Below are 13,120 nucleotides of genomic sequence, written 5' to 3'. Positions count from 1 at the left end.
GCAAAGATAGATGACTAACACCAGGACTGGGCAGCAGTTTTAACACACAACTGGTTACTGTTTCTGCAAGGTGTATGTACTTCTGTATCAGAGGCAACAGGCAAGATTTTGCCATTCTCTATTCCTGTAAGTCTTTGAGCAATACAAGAATTGAATTTGGCCCCCATGCTTATCAAACGAATCAAAGGTAACCTACCTTATTGGCTAATTAAGAAAAGATGGACCTTGTCATGTTTCACCTGAAAGACATCTGTGTGTTTTACAGCTGAAAAATAGCATGTGGGTTTGTTTTCTACTGAAATTACATCAGCACAGTGTTTTAAGAATAATACAATTAACCTATGTAATTTTCAAGTTAGATCATTTGCTATAAGTCCAGAGGATCTTAAAGGAGGGTTTGAGGTTTTTTTAGAAACTTGTTTTATTAAAAAAAAAAAAAAGTACTTTGAAACTTTTTTCTGAGTGTGTTGTTTAATCATTAACTTTTACTCTAACTTCTATTACGCAGGTGGGTCTCCTGGTCCTGGTGGTCAGTTATCTGAAACCAGTCCTACTGTAACTGTCATGATCCCTTTCAATGATGACCCTTTTGGAGTGTTTGTTATAGATCCAGAGAGCCAGGACAGAGAGATAGTGGAAGATACTCTTTCTGAAGATGACCTTTCCTATATTACGGACTTCACCATCTGGAGACAGCAAGGCACCTTTGGTGTTGTCCGACTAGGTTGGGAAATACTGTCTAGTACCTTCCAAGCTGGACTGCCATCAATGGTAGATTTCTTGTTGCTTGGATCATTCCCAAGCTCAGTACAATCACAGCCCCACATGAGGCGCCATCACAGTGGAACAGACGCTCTGTATTTCAGTGGAAAAGAGGATGCATTTGGCATTATCGGTCCTGAATACCCATACAATGGAAATAATGCAGTAACCAATTTTACATTTTCAGCTTGGTTAATTCCTAATGTCAGTACAGATGGCTATATAGTTGAAAAGGATAACGATAATGGGACTTTATATTATGGTGTGAAAATTCAGACAAATGATTCTCATGTTTCTGTAGTGCTTCATTATACAGCATTAGGGTCCAATATGACATACATGGCTAAAACATCAGTCATGAAATACCTGGATGAGAATACTTGGCTTCACGTTCTGATTACTCTGGATGAAAGTATAATTGAATTTTACGTTGATGGAATTCTAGTTCTGGGAGGAATGAAGAGTCTAAAAGGAGAAGCAATTCTTGATGGTGAGCCTTTGCTATTTTTCTCCATATATAAAGCTCTGAAATGCATAGTCTAGCCACTTCAAAGGTGGAAGAAATACACTGAAATGATTATATCTGTTAAGTTAATTGAAAGGAATGGATAAGAATTCTTTGAGGATTTTCAGAAAGCCTATGGAAATTGTGTGAATGTTCTAAAAAATTCAAACTGCTGCGATGTTGAGTGAGAGTAGAGGACTATTAATTGTATGGTGTACTATTTTATTTCTGCTTTTAAAATTCCAGGTTGAAGTTTAAGAAATCAAATTTTCCATTTGTAAAAAGAATAGTACTTCTGCAATTAGTAATTTCCATCACACTTGCAGTACTGTAGCTAAGCTGAGAGGCTGAGAGGTTTTTTTTTTTTCCCTCCCTCGGTTTCTAGAACAAATATATGTGAAATGCAATTATGCTTTTATTGCTAGAAGGATATGTCTGTGCTGTAAATTTTCTTTATTAGTGGGGATGGCGTGTGTCTGGGGATAATGCAATAGTAAGGCAAGTATGTCATCTCTCTCCGTTGAATGTTGGGTAATACACAGTGGTGTGCATAGCAGCCCAGTTTTTCTCAGCATCCTCCACTTTGTGCCCTGGGACTTTTATCAGTTCCTGTGGTTGCTCATCTCTACAACTGCCACTCAGTGTCATATGTATGACAATACACTGAAGAGCACAGCTTTTTTTGTTTGTTTGTTTTCTTTCGTTTTCTGAAAGGCAACTGAAAACAGCTGATGTGTGTGTTTTAGCACAAGAGCATAGCATGGCACAGAATAGGATAGAGTAGGAATGAATATGAGGCAGCTGTGATCCTATAGTTTGGAGACAGAGAAATATAAATGCTGTTGTAAAAAGAGTTTGGAATTTGCATGGAATTACAGTGTGGTGGATGAAATGGATGTCCAGAAGGGTTAATGCAGTAATCATGAGTATCATCAGAATGGATCAGCTGCCCTAGCAGAGGGAAACAAAGTAGGATTTGTTCAGCAAAACAAGGGCTAAAAGGGGTTGCAGTTCTGCTCTGAAAATCTGTGGAGGAAAGAGGGAGCCTCAAGTCTCTAAGACTTATAAAAATGAGGGATGATGATAATGTGCTGCTAGAACTAATAGGATGAAAAACTTGGACAGCATAGGATGGAATTGTTTGGCCTGTGAGGACTTACCTGTAACATTGAGATGAGGCTCAAGGAACCTCCTGATTTTGGATCTCAAGATCAATATGATTCCTCATCCAGGGACAATGAACAGTTTACCATTGGTTTTTAAGAAAAACAGGTAGTCAGTTGCTGACTGTTTCATACAAATACAATAACATGAGAAAAAATTATAATTTCCTTCTCAGGTCCAGGAATAGTAAGAATTGGAGCAGGAATCAACGGCAGCAGTAGGTACACAGGGTTAATGCAGGATGTAAGGCTTTATGAGCGTAAGTTGACACGAGCAGAGATCTATGAACTTCATGCAACTCCTGCAAAAAGTGATGTCCACCCTGTCTCTGGGTATTTGGAGTATTGGCAAGGAGAGACCAATAAATCATTCATCGTGTCTGCAAAGGATGACAAAGAGGAAGAAGGAGAAGAATTATTCATACTAAAGCTCATTTCTGTGCGTGGTGGAGCTCGAATTTCACAAGAAAACACCACAGCAAGATTAAGAATACAGAAAAGTGATAATGCTAATGGTTTATTTGGCTTCACTGGAGCATGTATCCCTGAGGTAAGGTGGTCATAATGGAAATTGTAGGTGATATTTCAGGCACAGAAAGCTAAATGGCAGGACCAAGTGACCTGAACAAACCCTAGATTTTGCAGTGTTTGCTTTTGTGGTTAAGCAAAGTTTTCCTAGGATTTGGAGATGCATATGTTCTGTTAATACAACCTCAGTTCCACTGGGATTTACTATATAATTTTAAAAAACTAAAGAAAAAAATGGTTAAGAAAATTTAGTTTACTATATAAACTGAAGACTAAGGCTTAATTTTTTTTTTCTAGAAAAATATTTTACCTTCACTTCTGTTACATTTGAGTTACCAGTTAAAATGTAAGATTTAATTCTCTGGTTTTTTTTTGAGAATGGATTATTGCAAAGATTTTTATTTTAGTTTTCTGTGTCACATGATGTGTTTGAGATAATTTTACTAGAGATCATGCAATGACAAAGTGTTATGGATTTTTCCACCTTCATTTGCTGTCATAAACTAAGTTATAATTTGCATATGTTTGATGTCAGTTGGTTGATTTAGTAGTGGTTTTTTTTGTTGTTTTAGTTTTAACAGATGAAATCTTTTTTCAGTGGTATCCATTCTATATGCAGAGTGTAAACTTGCTACTTTTTGAGGAGGCTTGAAATAAACATAAATCATTCTTTACTTCTTTAATCAATTATAAGGGGGAATAACATGATAGCTATCTCTACTGGTATTGGATTATTTTGTGGAAAAAAAAATTTAATATAGTTTTCATTTGGGAACTCTTATGAGCTTTAATTACATTCTTTTTTAATCAAAGTGCTTATGATGTTTTTAAAATAACTGTCTTGCCTGAGTGATACTAGTTTTCAGTTTGGTTCAGTTTGCTTATTGTGTGCCTACCATATGCTATGATAATAGATTCCTTCAGGTTCAAGTACCTCTGATACGCTGTGATGCCACAGATCATCAGCCAACCATGAAGAAAAAAAATAATTATATGGCACGGTAATTGTTTTGCACCTATCATATGTCCATTTCACCAGGGAAGTATTAGAGCTCTTAGTGGTGATGCAGGAACACAGCATTTTTTTACCAGTAGTTTAACTGTGCATATCTGTCTACTAGGCAGCTGAAGTCACACACAGTATCTATGCTTTCTTACAAAGCAGCCCTGAAATTTATCTAATGCATAAGATAGCTTTAACCTTTCCAATAACTTTCAGATAAAATTATTTTCTATGTTAATTTTATGAACGTTATTTTCTAAAATAGAAGGTCAGTACCAATTAAAGCTTCATTCCAGAGACGTGAAGTTGTCGCTGCAGAAGTCATGTTATCTGTGAAGATACAGAATTGTAAGGAGGACAGTAGAAGAGAAAAATCTGTTTTTCTGAATGATGATGGTATAGTTTATTTCTATCCATAGTGTGTCTGGTTAGAGAAAGTGCTGATCCAAATCTTTCTTTAAATTATTGCTAAGGAAAATTACAATATTGACGTTATTATAAAGCAATAGTTTCATTTGCTTTCGACAGGTACATTTCAAGCATATTGATTCTGTCTCTGACGCATAGTTTTAGGAAAGGGGTTGTGTCCAGGACGAACTGCAGTGTATTGTTATTTGTTACCTTAATAGTCCTCAGGGAGGCATCAGACTTTTGCAGATTCCACTAGGATTGTTCTGATTGGCATCAAGGTCAGTTTCAGCTTCCTAACACTCCAAAAGAGCTGAAAGTAACATGACAGCAATTTTTTACTTGAACATTTGTCTGGCATTAAATATTTTCGTGTTATTTAATGAAATTGCCTTGATTTACTTTGACAGTAATAAACGTTCCAAATTTTTGCTTTCTTCCAGACTGCTGATGAAGGTTCCACTATATCCTGTGTTGTGGAGCGTACAAGGGGAGCCCTAGACTATGTGTATATAAAGTACATTATCTCACAGGTTGATTCCACTGGCATTAATTACTCTGTTACCGATTTTTCTAATAGCAGTGGCACTATCACATTCGTTCCTTGGCAGAGATCAGAGGTAAACCCTACCTTCCTATTAACAATTCATCCTGTCCTTTACAAACCTCCTGGAAAATACCTTCTGAGGGTGCTTGGCTGGTTTGCATACTAGAGAGTGTTTACTTCACATGGCTTTTCTTCTTATTATTTTTTATTTTGTTATTTTATGTTGTTATTTTTTTGTTATATATATATTTTCTTTCTTTCTTTTTTTCCATCCCTGACAACAAGAAAGTGTTATTTGTAGCTCTGTGTATATGTCAGTTCAAAAGTCACCATGTGTGCATGTACATATTAGATATATGTACATATACATAAAAAATATTAACTGTATTTATGTGTATGTGTACATATACTTTAAAAAGTGTAGATAGTCCATGTACTTTCGAAATTGGAAAATGATCAGGTTTGATCTGAGTGTTGTAACTCAAATTTATGTCCACAACAATTAAATAGGCAATAGTAAGATTCATTGCTGTTCTTGCACTCAAGGCTATCCAGGTTCTGTCTCCTTTTAAATTCAAAATCAGAAACAGGAGATTAAAGGTGTTCTTGTAACAATAGCTGTTTTTGAGTCTCCCTGAAATGATTACTGTCTGCTTTAATCTATTCCTCTGCATAAAGTGTGCGAGCAACTGGAACATAAGGAAATTATTCAATATTCTGGCCTTAGAGACACCTGAAATTGGTAATCAGAATTGCATCTCTGAGTTGGGGGAGAGAAAGAGAAATGATACATAAGGGAAGCTTTAGCTGCTTCTGAGAAAGCTTTCTAAAAGTCTTACGAAATTCCTTATCTGAATTAGTTTAAAAAAAAAAGAAAAAGAAAAAAGAAATACCAGGATACCAGGATACACTGAAGAGTAGGAATTCAAAGCTACAGAGGCCCACAATTAAAAAATTATGTGGGCAGACTGGAGGTCCAAAAGAGGGCCAGAAAGATGATCAAAGAGCTGGAGAACCTGTCCTCTAAGGAAAGACTCAAGGGGTTAGATCTTTTCACCCTTTAGAAGGGGACTTTGATCCCATTATTACAGTACCTAAAGGGCAGCTCCAGAGTTGACAGAGGCTCTCTCTTCTCAAGAAACCACAGGAGAAGACAGAGGGCAAAGAGTACAAAGATAGAGTGGGAGAGGTTTTGTCTTGAAATTTTTTACAACTACTGGAACGACTTCCTTAGGGACAGGGTCGGGTTGTCCCGACCTCAGCATCTGGGCCAGGGCAATCCCAAGCACAAACACAGGCTGGGCAGAGAAAGCACTGAGAGCACCCCTTGGGGGGGGAAGGACCTGGGCGTGGTGGTTGATGAGAAGCTCGACATGAGCCGGCAATGTGTGCTTGCAGCCCAGAAAGCCACCCGTACCCTGGGCTGCACCAACAGCAGCGTGGGCAGCAGGGCGAGGGAGGGGGCGAAGGAGGAAATTCTTCCCTCAGAGGGCGGTGAGGCCCAGGCCCAGGCTGCCCAGAGGAGCTGCGGCTGCCCCATCCCTGGCAGAGCCCAAGGCCAGGCTGGATGGGGCTGAGGGCAGCCTGGGCTGGGGGGAGGTGTCCCTGCCCATGGCAGGGGGTGGCGCTGGGTGGGCTTTAAGGTCCCTTCCAGCCCAAACCAATGTATGGTTCTATGGTAGAATTCCCATCACCAGGGGTGCTTAAGATGCAGTTGAACATGGTGCTGGATTATTTCATCTATTTTTTTTTTTTCCATGAAACATTGAACTTCATCTTTTGATGTCCCATCCAGCGTGGGCTGTCCTATGATTAAAATTCTGTGGTAATAAACAGCGTGTGCTAGAAATAGAAATAAAAATAATCTGTTTCAATGAATTCAATCCTGATGTACAGCACGGAATTGTTAAATTTATTTGAAGAAGTGGTGCGGGACCACAGTACTGTAGAAACAACATACACTTTCTATTATTGTTTGTATAATAAGGATGAATTGTGAGTAGAAAATACCATCCTCAGTTTCACTTATATCAGGCTGCAGAAGTCAATGTGGACTCAAATTCGCTGAAGTCATTTGCAGGGATCCCAGTGACTTCACTAGAACTGTGAATCTGGATAATGTGATGACTGGCAAAAGCGTGTGGTATCTGAAAATAGTTCATTCATGTTATAATAGTTTGTTCATTCAGCTTTATTTCTCTGTGAAATGATATTACTGCATTTCATACAATCATATATAGCAGAAATTTCCAAAGCTTTTCTAGCATGGCAACATAGACGAGGCCCACATTACTCTATCTAGTGGCAGAAAATGGCTGATGTAGGCTCTTGCTACACAGCTTACTGGTCCAATTTACTGCATACATACAGAGGAGCTAATGTGCATGGCTCTAAGAAACGGGCTGGTAGCAAGCTGCTCTTCAGGTGGGATATCCTAAGGGACTTTCAACTGACATTTGTAATCTACTCATTACCATGCCTCTAAATATGATCAGCTACTTAAATGTTTTCTATATGTTTGTCCGACCATATCGAAACATAAAGAAAGATGGAATTTTCTGAAGTGAATGTGTTAGCGTGTTTAGAGCAAGGTTATGTTAGTAAATCGTATGATCTGCAGGTCAAAGTGTCAGGTGGTATAATAAGCTCAATTTATTTGCTCTCTAAATTGGATTAATCACTGTAATGTCTCTTCATAAGCATAATTTCAAAAAGATTTTAAAATTTATCAGATATTTCATGTTCAGTACATGGAAATTAAACTCTGCTTTTGTGAAGATATACAAAACCAACCAAACAAGTATTTATTATCACTTATTTATGTAGTTTGAAACAATTCAGAAAATATGCCTTCCATTTCCAGTAGCTTGGAAGCATTGTTTTTGGAAAGCATATTCTAGACATAAAATGTTATCTTAGAAATTAGTTGAATTTATGTGGAGAGCAAAAATAGTGTCCTTTGCTTTCAGAACTATACAGCAGATACAGCTGACTGACTAATCAAAGAATGTTGCATGGTTTGATTTCTCCATGATTTGGTCCTTCTCTAGGTGTTAAATTTGCATGTTATTGATGATGACATTCCGGAGTTAAATGAATATTTCCGTGTGACATTAGTCTCTGCAGTGTCTGGAGATGGGAAACTAGGTTCAACTCCTACCAGTGGAGCAAGTATAGATCCAGAAAAGGAAACTACTGATATCAGCATCAAAGCCAGTGACCACCCATACGGTAACAATGATGGGAATTATACAGCTTTGTTTCAGATTATTGTGTAGTTCTTTCCAGTCAGATGAAAACTTTGCTTGGTTGTAATAGTTGAGGAAGCAATCTCATATATTCCACTTTATCTAACTTGAATTAATTCATTGTTTATATACATGAATGAATACTGAATTAGTTTTCTTTTATAATTTTACAAAAAGGCCTCAAATCTTCCCTGCCCAAACAAGCAATGATTCTCTTGTGAGGGCAAATAAAGGCTCTGCATGTAGTTGATCCTGTCCAGGTTTTTCATCAAATGAGAATTCCTGACAATGAGAGTCATTTCTCCATATGTCTTGTACCAGTAAATACGCAAAACCGTGGCCTGTGAGGCTCTTTTGGGAAGAGAAGGTTTTATTATTGTGCTGTGCCTTTTATCAAGACTGACAAGAATATCAGTGAGAGAGGGTAAGGCACACAGCACATCTCTGGAAATAGTGTGATTGAGGCTTAAGGGTATACTGGTATATGTGGTTTTTAATTTCAGAACCATCACAAGATATGTTATCAATCACTTTATTTAAATTGTTTATCATCTTTAAAATTTGTTATGAAAAGCCATGTAAGTAGTAATTCTTGTCTTCCAGGTCTGCTCCAGTTCTCTGTGGGGCCACCTCCTCAGCCAGGTGATAAAATGATTCTTCCAGCCTCTTCTGTGCCCCATATTACTATTAAAGAAGAAGCTGGACACGTCAGATTACTGGTAGTTCGTGCACAAGGCCTTCTTGGAACAGTTCTGGTGGAATACAGAACAGTGCCAGTCACAGCTTTCAGTCCCAAAGATTATCAGGTATGGCAACTGCCAAGGTGGTATAATTGTTTTGGAATTAATTAGAGTTATTTATCGTGGAGATAGCTTTCAGTTTGACTGCTCTAGCCCAGCTATGATTCTTTCACAGAAAGACTACTTTACAAGGTGATGTGGCAAATGGATATGTAATATTCACTTAAAAATATACATCATGTGACTTCTCCATTCTTTTCTCTGCAGTAAGTTGCATTGTCTAGGAAAAGCCTCTGGTTTTGAACTTTTTTTTTTTTTCTTAACAGAGTTTTCAGTGTAGCAATTTGTGAGTTTTGCTGTTGTTACAGACCATATTATTCAAGTGCATGTACAGGTTAACATTATGCTTGTACATACTGGGATTTGTATATGCCTAGCAAAATAACCTGCGTGTATCTGCACTTGCTTGTCCAACTGATCATTTGTGCAGAAAAATAAGAAAAATGTACATGAATGCAGATGCTCACCAGTATGTCAACTTAGATGTCTTCTTCTTTTTTTTTTTCTTTTGTAAAACAGATTTTTCAGATTTTTTTTTAAAGCTTAAGTGAGGAAAAGTAGATGTTTTGAAAAAGACAAAATGAAGGTTCTGTTTCTTTTTTTTACATGGATGAAAACATTAGACTTGAACAAAAATATGAAGAGCTCTTATATTGCAGGCTGTTGTGGGTACACTGGAATTTCAGCCAGGAGAAAGATACAAGTACATTACTGTTAACATCACTGATAATACTATTCCTGAATTAGAAAAAACGTTTAAAGTGGAGCTGTTGAACCCAGAGGGAGGAGGTAAGGCACATATATCAGGCCCTTAGTTGTATTTTCATGACCTCTACTCGTTCATAAAAATCTTGTCTTTCTTGGCATTATTTTCTATGTTATTTCTGAAAACAAACAAAAAGCACCTCTACATCCCCACCCCCATACAGCTGTCTTTTTTCGTAGGGAAGAACTGTTCCTCAGTTCTTTTCTTAATCCTTGGTGGAAACAACCAGATCCCATAGCAAGTATATTATTACCATGTATTAGGGAAAGTGTATCACTGCCATCTGTTAGGTCATCTAAAGGCAATTGCTGCTTTTCACTTTGTATAACTTCATGGTTGGTAATGAGAACTAAAATAATGCAAAAATATATTAGCAATATGTTGCATTTCAAAAATATGGAATATTTATAAAATATTTAAGGCTAAACAGTCAAAGTGTTGTGTTTTTGTTTGTTTGTTTTGTTTTTTTTTTGTTTTGTTTTGTTTTTTCTTCCACATGAGTGAAATCAGAAGAACTGCAATACATAGGTCAAATGGATTATAGCAGTAATAGGCTGTGGATGTTGAGGGCCATAGGGAGTTTGCTGAGCTGTAGCTGCAGAGGTAGCTCGTAGATAATTGTCTGTAAGAACAAGACAAACACTTGAAAGAATTATTGGTTTGAAGGGCTAGTCTGAAGGGACGGCAAAGCATAGTGGTGCTGCCACATAAACCCCTGAATACCTTACAGATTTTTTTTTCCATTTGAGAAAAATTTTAACGGAGATTGTAAAGCTTGTTGGAGGGAAAAGTAATTAGAAACACTGACAGCCATAAATTGATTTTTTTTTTTTAAACTGATGTTATTTTTTTAAACAATTCAGAAATTGCAAGTGTGGTCCCTTCTGGGAGGATGTATCAGATTTCCTTGAATTAATCCAGCTCTCTGCTATGATTGTATGTGTCTATGGTGCAACATGGTCTCAGTGATTCTTTTGGTAAAGTCTTGAGACTTTTCACGTATTTTGTCTTTTTGGTTGAATAGTTGTTTTGTTAAAAGGAGTCAAACTTTTCTCTTTCAAATTGTTGTGACAGAAAATTTACAACTAACTTTAGTAATCCAGTAACTATATAGCCTTTTTAAAATGAGCCTTCTTTTTGGCCTTTCCAACACAAACACAAAGCTTATGAAGTCCCCATTAGTTAAGTTTTCTGCAGATTTTCCCAACATTTTCACTTTGTGAGAAAATATTAGAATAAGGAGCTTGAGGGACTTTATCGTCTCCCCTACCTTTTTTTTTTTTTTTTTTTTCAATTTAGATTCCTCCATGACAAGCCTCAGTTAGGAGTGAGAAAGGGGAAATACAAAATGGGGACACAAAGAGGGAAAGAGAGGAAAGATAAACTATGTGTATGTGTTTTCTTTCATTCTGACTTCCCATTGCTATTTCCAATGTCATAAATTAAGTAAGAGGTGGCATATGTAAATATTTCAGTCTTTATTAGAACTCCTGTACACTTTCAGAAGCAAAGTTGATACCTTCCTAGAGTGCTTCCCTCTTTTTTTCCTGTTGTCCAGAATAGTTTAAATTTCTCTTTGCTTGCGCTCTGATTTATAAATGTATATATGTGTATATATCTGTATGTCTGTCATCTTAAAGTTGCTGAGCTCTTTAGAAATGATGGCAGTGGTAGTGGTGATGGGAACATGGATTTCTTCCTTCCAACTGTCCATCAGCATGGTAAGCATTTTGGATTAATCTTTATTTCTTTATGCTAACTGTAATATCCCTCATGAACTACACTACTGACACAGTTTATCATAGTGTTATTTTGCTTGTGGTTTGAGATATATCATAGAGTCCTGTCAAAACATTCTTTCCCATTTTAAAAAAGGCTTAATTTCAACAACAGTCAATACTAACCGTAATACAGAAAATAACAGCTTCTCTATCTTCAAAGCTGTATTTTTATAGAACACAATGTAGTTATTCCAGAAGTAGTTAGAAAAATTAGCTTTGTTTGTAAATTTTGTAAAATTTTCTGGAGAGCAAAGAGGAGAGAAACTTTTTAAATTTAAGGTAATTTAAAAATTACCTGACTGTGTGTTTTGATACTTTCTTTTGCCACTTGCTTTATGCTTTGATCTCTGCATCTCAAAAATACTCTTAATAAAAAGTGGTGTTAGCTCTTTTTTTTCTAAAAGAATGCTTTGATTATTTTTCATTTTTGAAGTCTATTTTTGTCACAACATACAGAAAACAAAGATAATTTAATCTTGAGAAAATTAAAAACATACAATATGCAGAAATAAGATGAAAACAAAAGCACCTACTATGAGGGAAACGCTAATGATGGCGGATTTTGAATTAAACCCTAGAGACCTGAAAATATTGTGTTAGCACCCATTATCGAAATCAAATAATTTATTCCACAGTGACAGCCTGATTTTCTGTTTTATTTGAAAATACAAAGGAGTTCAGTTTGAACCTGAGAGTAAGTCTGTGGTTTAACCACTTTTTGGAACTTCCTGGGAAGTGTTGTTTCCTCTTCTGTGTTTCCAGATTTTTTTTAAAATGCCAGGCTCTTTCTCTTTCTAAGCAGCAAGTTATCTCACACAAGATGATCATTACAGTAGTAGAATTTCCTGGACTAGCTTTTTCTTTGTTCCAGCTTCAGTTAAAATAGTACCTGCTTTTGTCCTGTCTGCACTGCTTACACTGTGTTTTACCACGTAACTCTCCCCTACCCTAAATTCTAGTTCATTTTCCTTAATTAGACAAGTAATTTTATTTTTGATCCTCTCTTAAAATATTTGCATTTTATATGTTGCTTTGGAGTGTTGTTCCATAGAAGGGCTGCCAGGACTGCATTATTGAAAGTGAGTTCCTTATCCATGTGGATAATTATTCCACATTTAAAACAAAAAAAAAACACACCACAAAATGCAAAACAGCAGAAATATTCCAGTTATGCTTTTCTGTGTGCTTTTTGTAACAAACTTCCTTAGCTTTTAAGAAAAGATGGTATAAAAAAATAACTCATTTTGGCACTTGCACTTACAGCCAGCTTGGGAATTGCATCCCACATCGTTGTGACTATTGAGGCTTCTGATGATGCTCATGGCGTCTTTGAGTTCAGTACTGAGTCACTCTCGGTAAATGGAACTGAGCCTGAAGATGGAGATAGCAATATTATGTTGCAGGTTAGAAAGTTTTGGGTCTCATATTGCTATGCAATCCTCTTTTATGTCTATTTTACAGAGCATTCTGCAATATTTTTATAATAGGTCTACAGCATTTTAACTTAACTTTATCATGTACATTTGTCTTGACATTTTATACTTCACTTTCTAAAGTGTATCTTTCAGCTTAAAACTAAAATGTTTTATATAAGTTTAAATTTACTTCT

General features: G+C 36.5%; 1 pseudogene across 1 annotated transcript in view; it reads left to right on the top strand.

Annotated features, from left to right (window-relative positions):
• The window catches only part of LOC310891538 (adhesion G-protein coupled receptor V1-like), a 72,850-nt pseudogene that overhangs the window by 31,297 nt on the left and 28,433 nt on the right, over positions 1 to 13,120 (top strand). Inside the window, exons 17-24 of the transcript in view lie at positions 509 to 1,252; positions 2,607 to 2,980; positions 4,813 to 4,989; positions 7,967 to 8,147; positions 8,768 to 8,970; positions 9,624 to 9,753; positions 11,371 to 11,451; positions 12,775 to 12,914. The product of the transcript in view is annotated as an adhesion G-protein coupled receptor V1-like (transcript). The remainder of the gene's footprint in view (positions 1 to 508; positions 1,253 to 2,606; positions 2,981 to 4,812; positions 4,990 to 7,966; positions 8,148 to 8,767; positions 8,971 to 9,623; positions 9,754 to 11,370; positions 11,452 to 12,774; positions 12,915 to 13,120) is intronic.

This window comes from Anser anser, assembly GCF_964211835.1.
Source record: "Anser anser genome assembly, contig: HAP1_SCAFFOLD_131, whole genome shotgun sequence".
Lineage (NCBI taxonomy): Eukaryota > Metazoa > Chordata > Aves > Anseriformes > Anatidae > Anser > Anser anser.
This window is presented reverse-complemented; position numbering and strand designations above follow the sequence as displayed.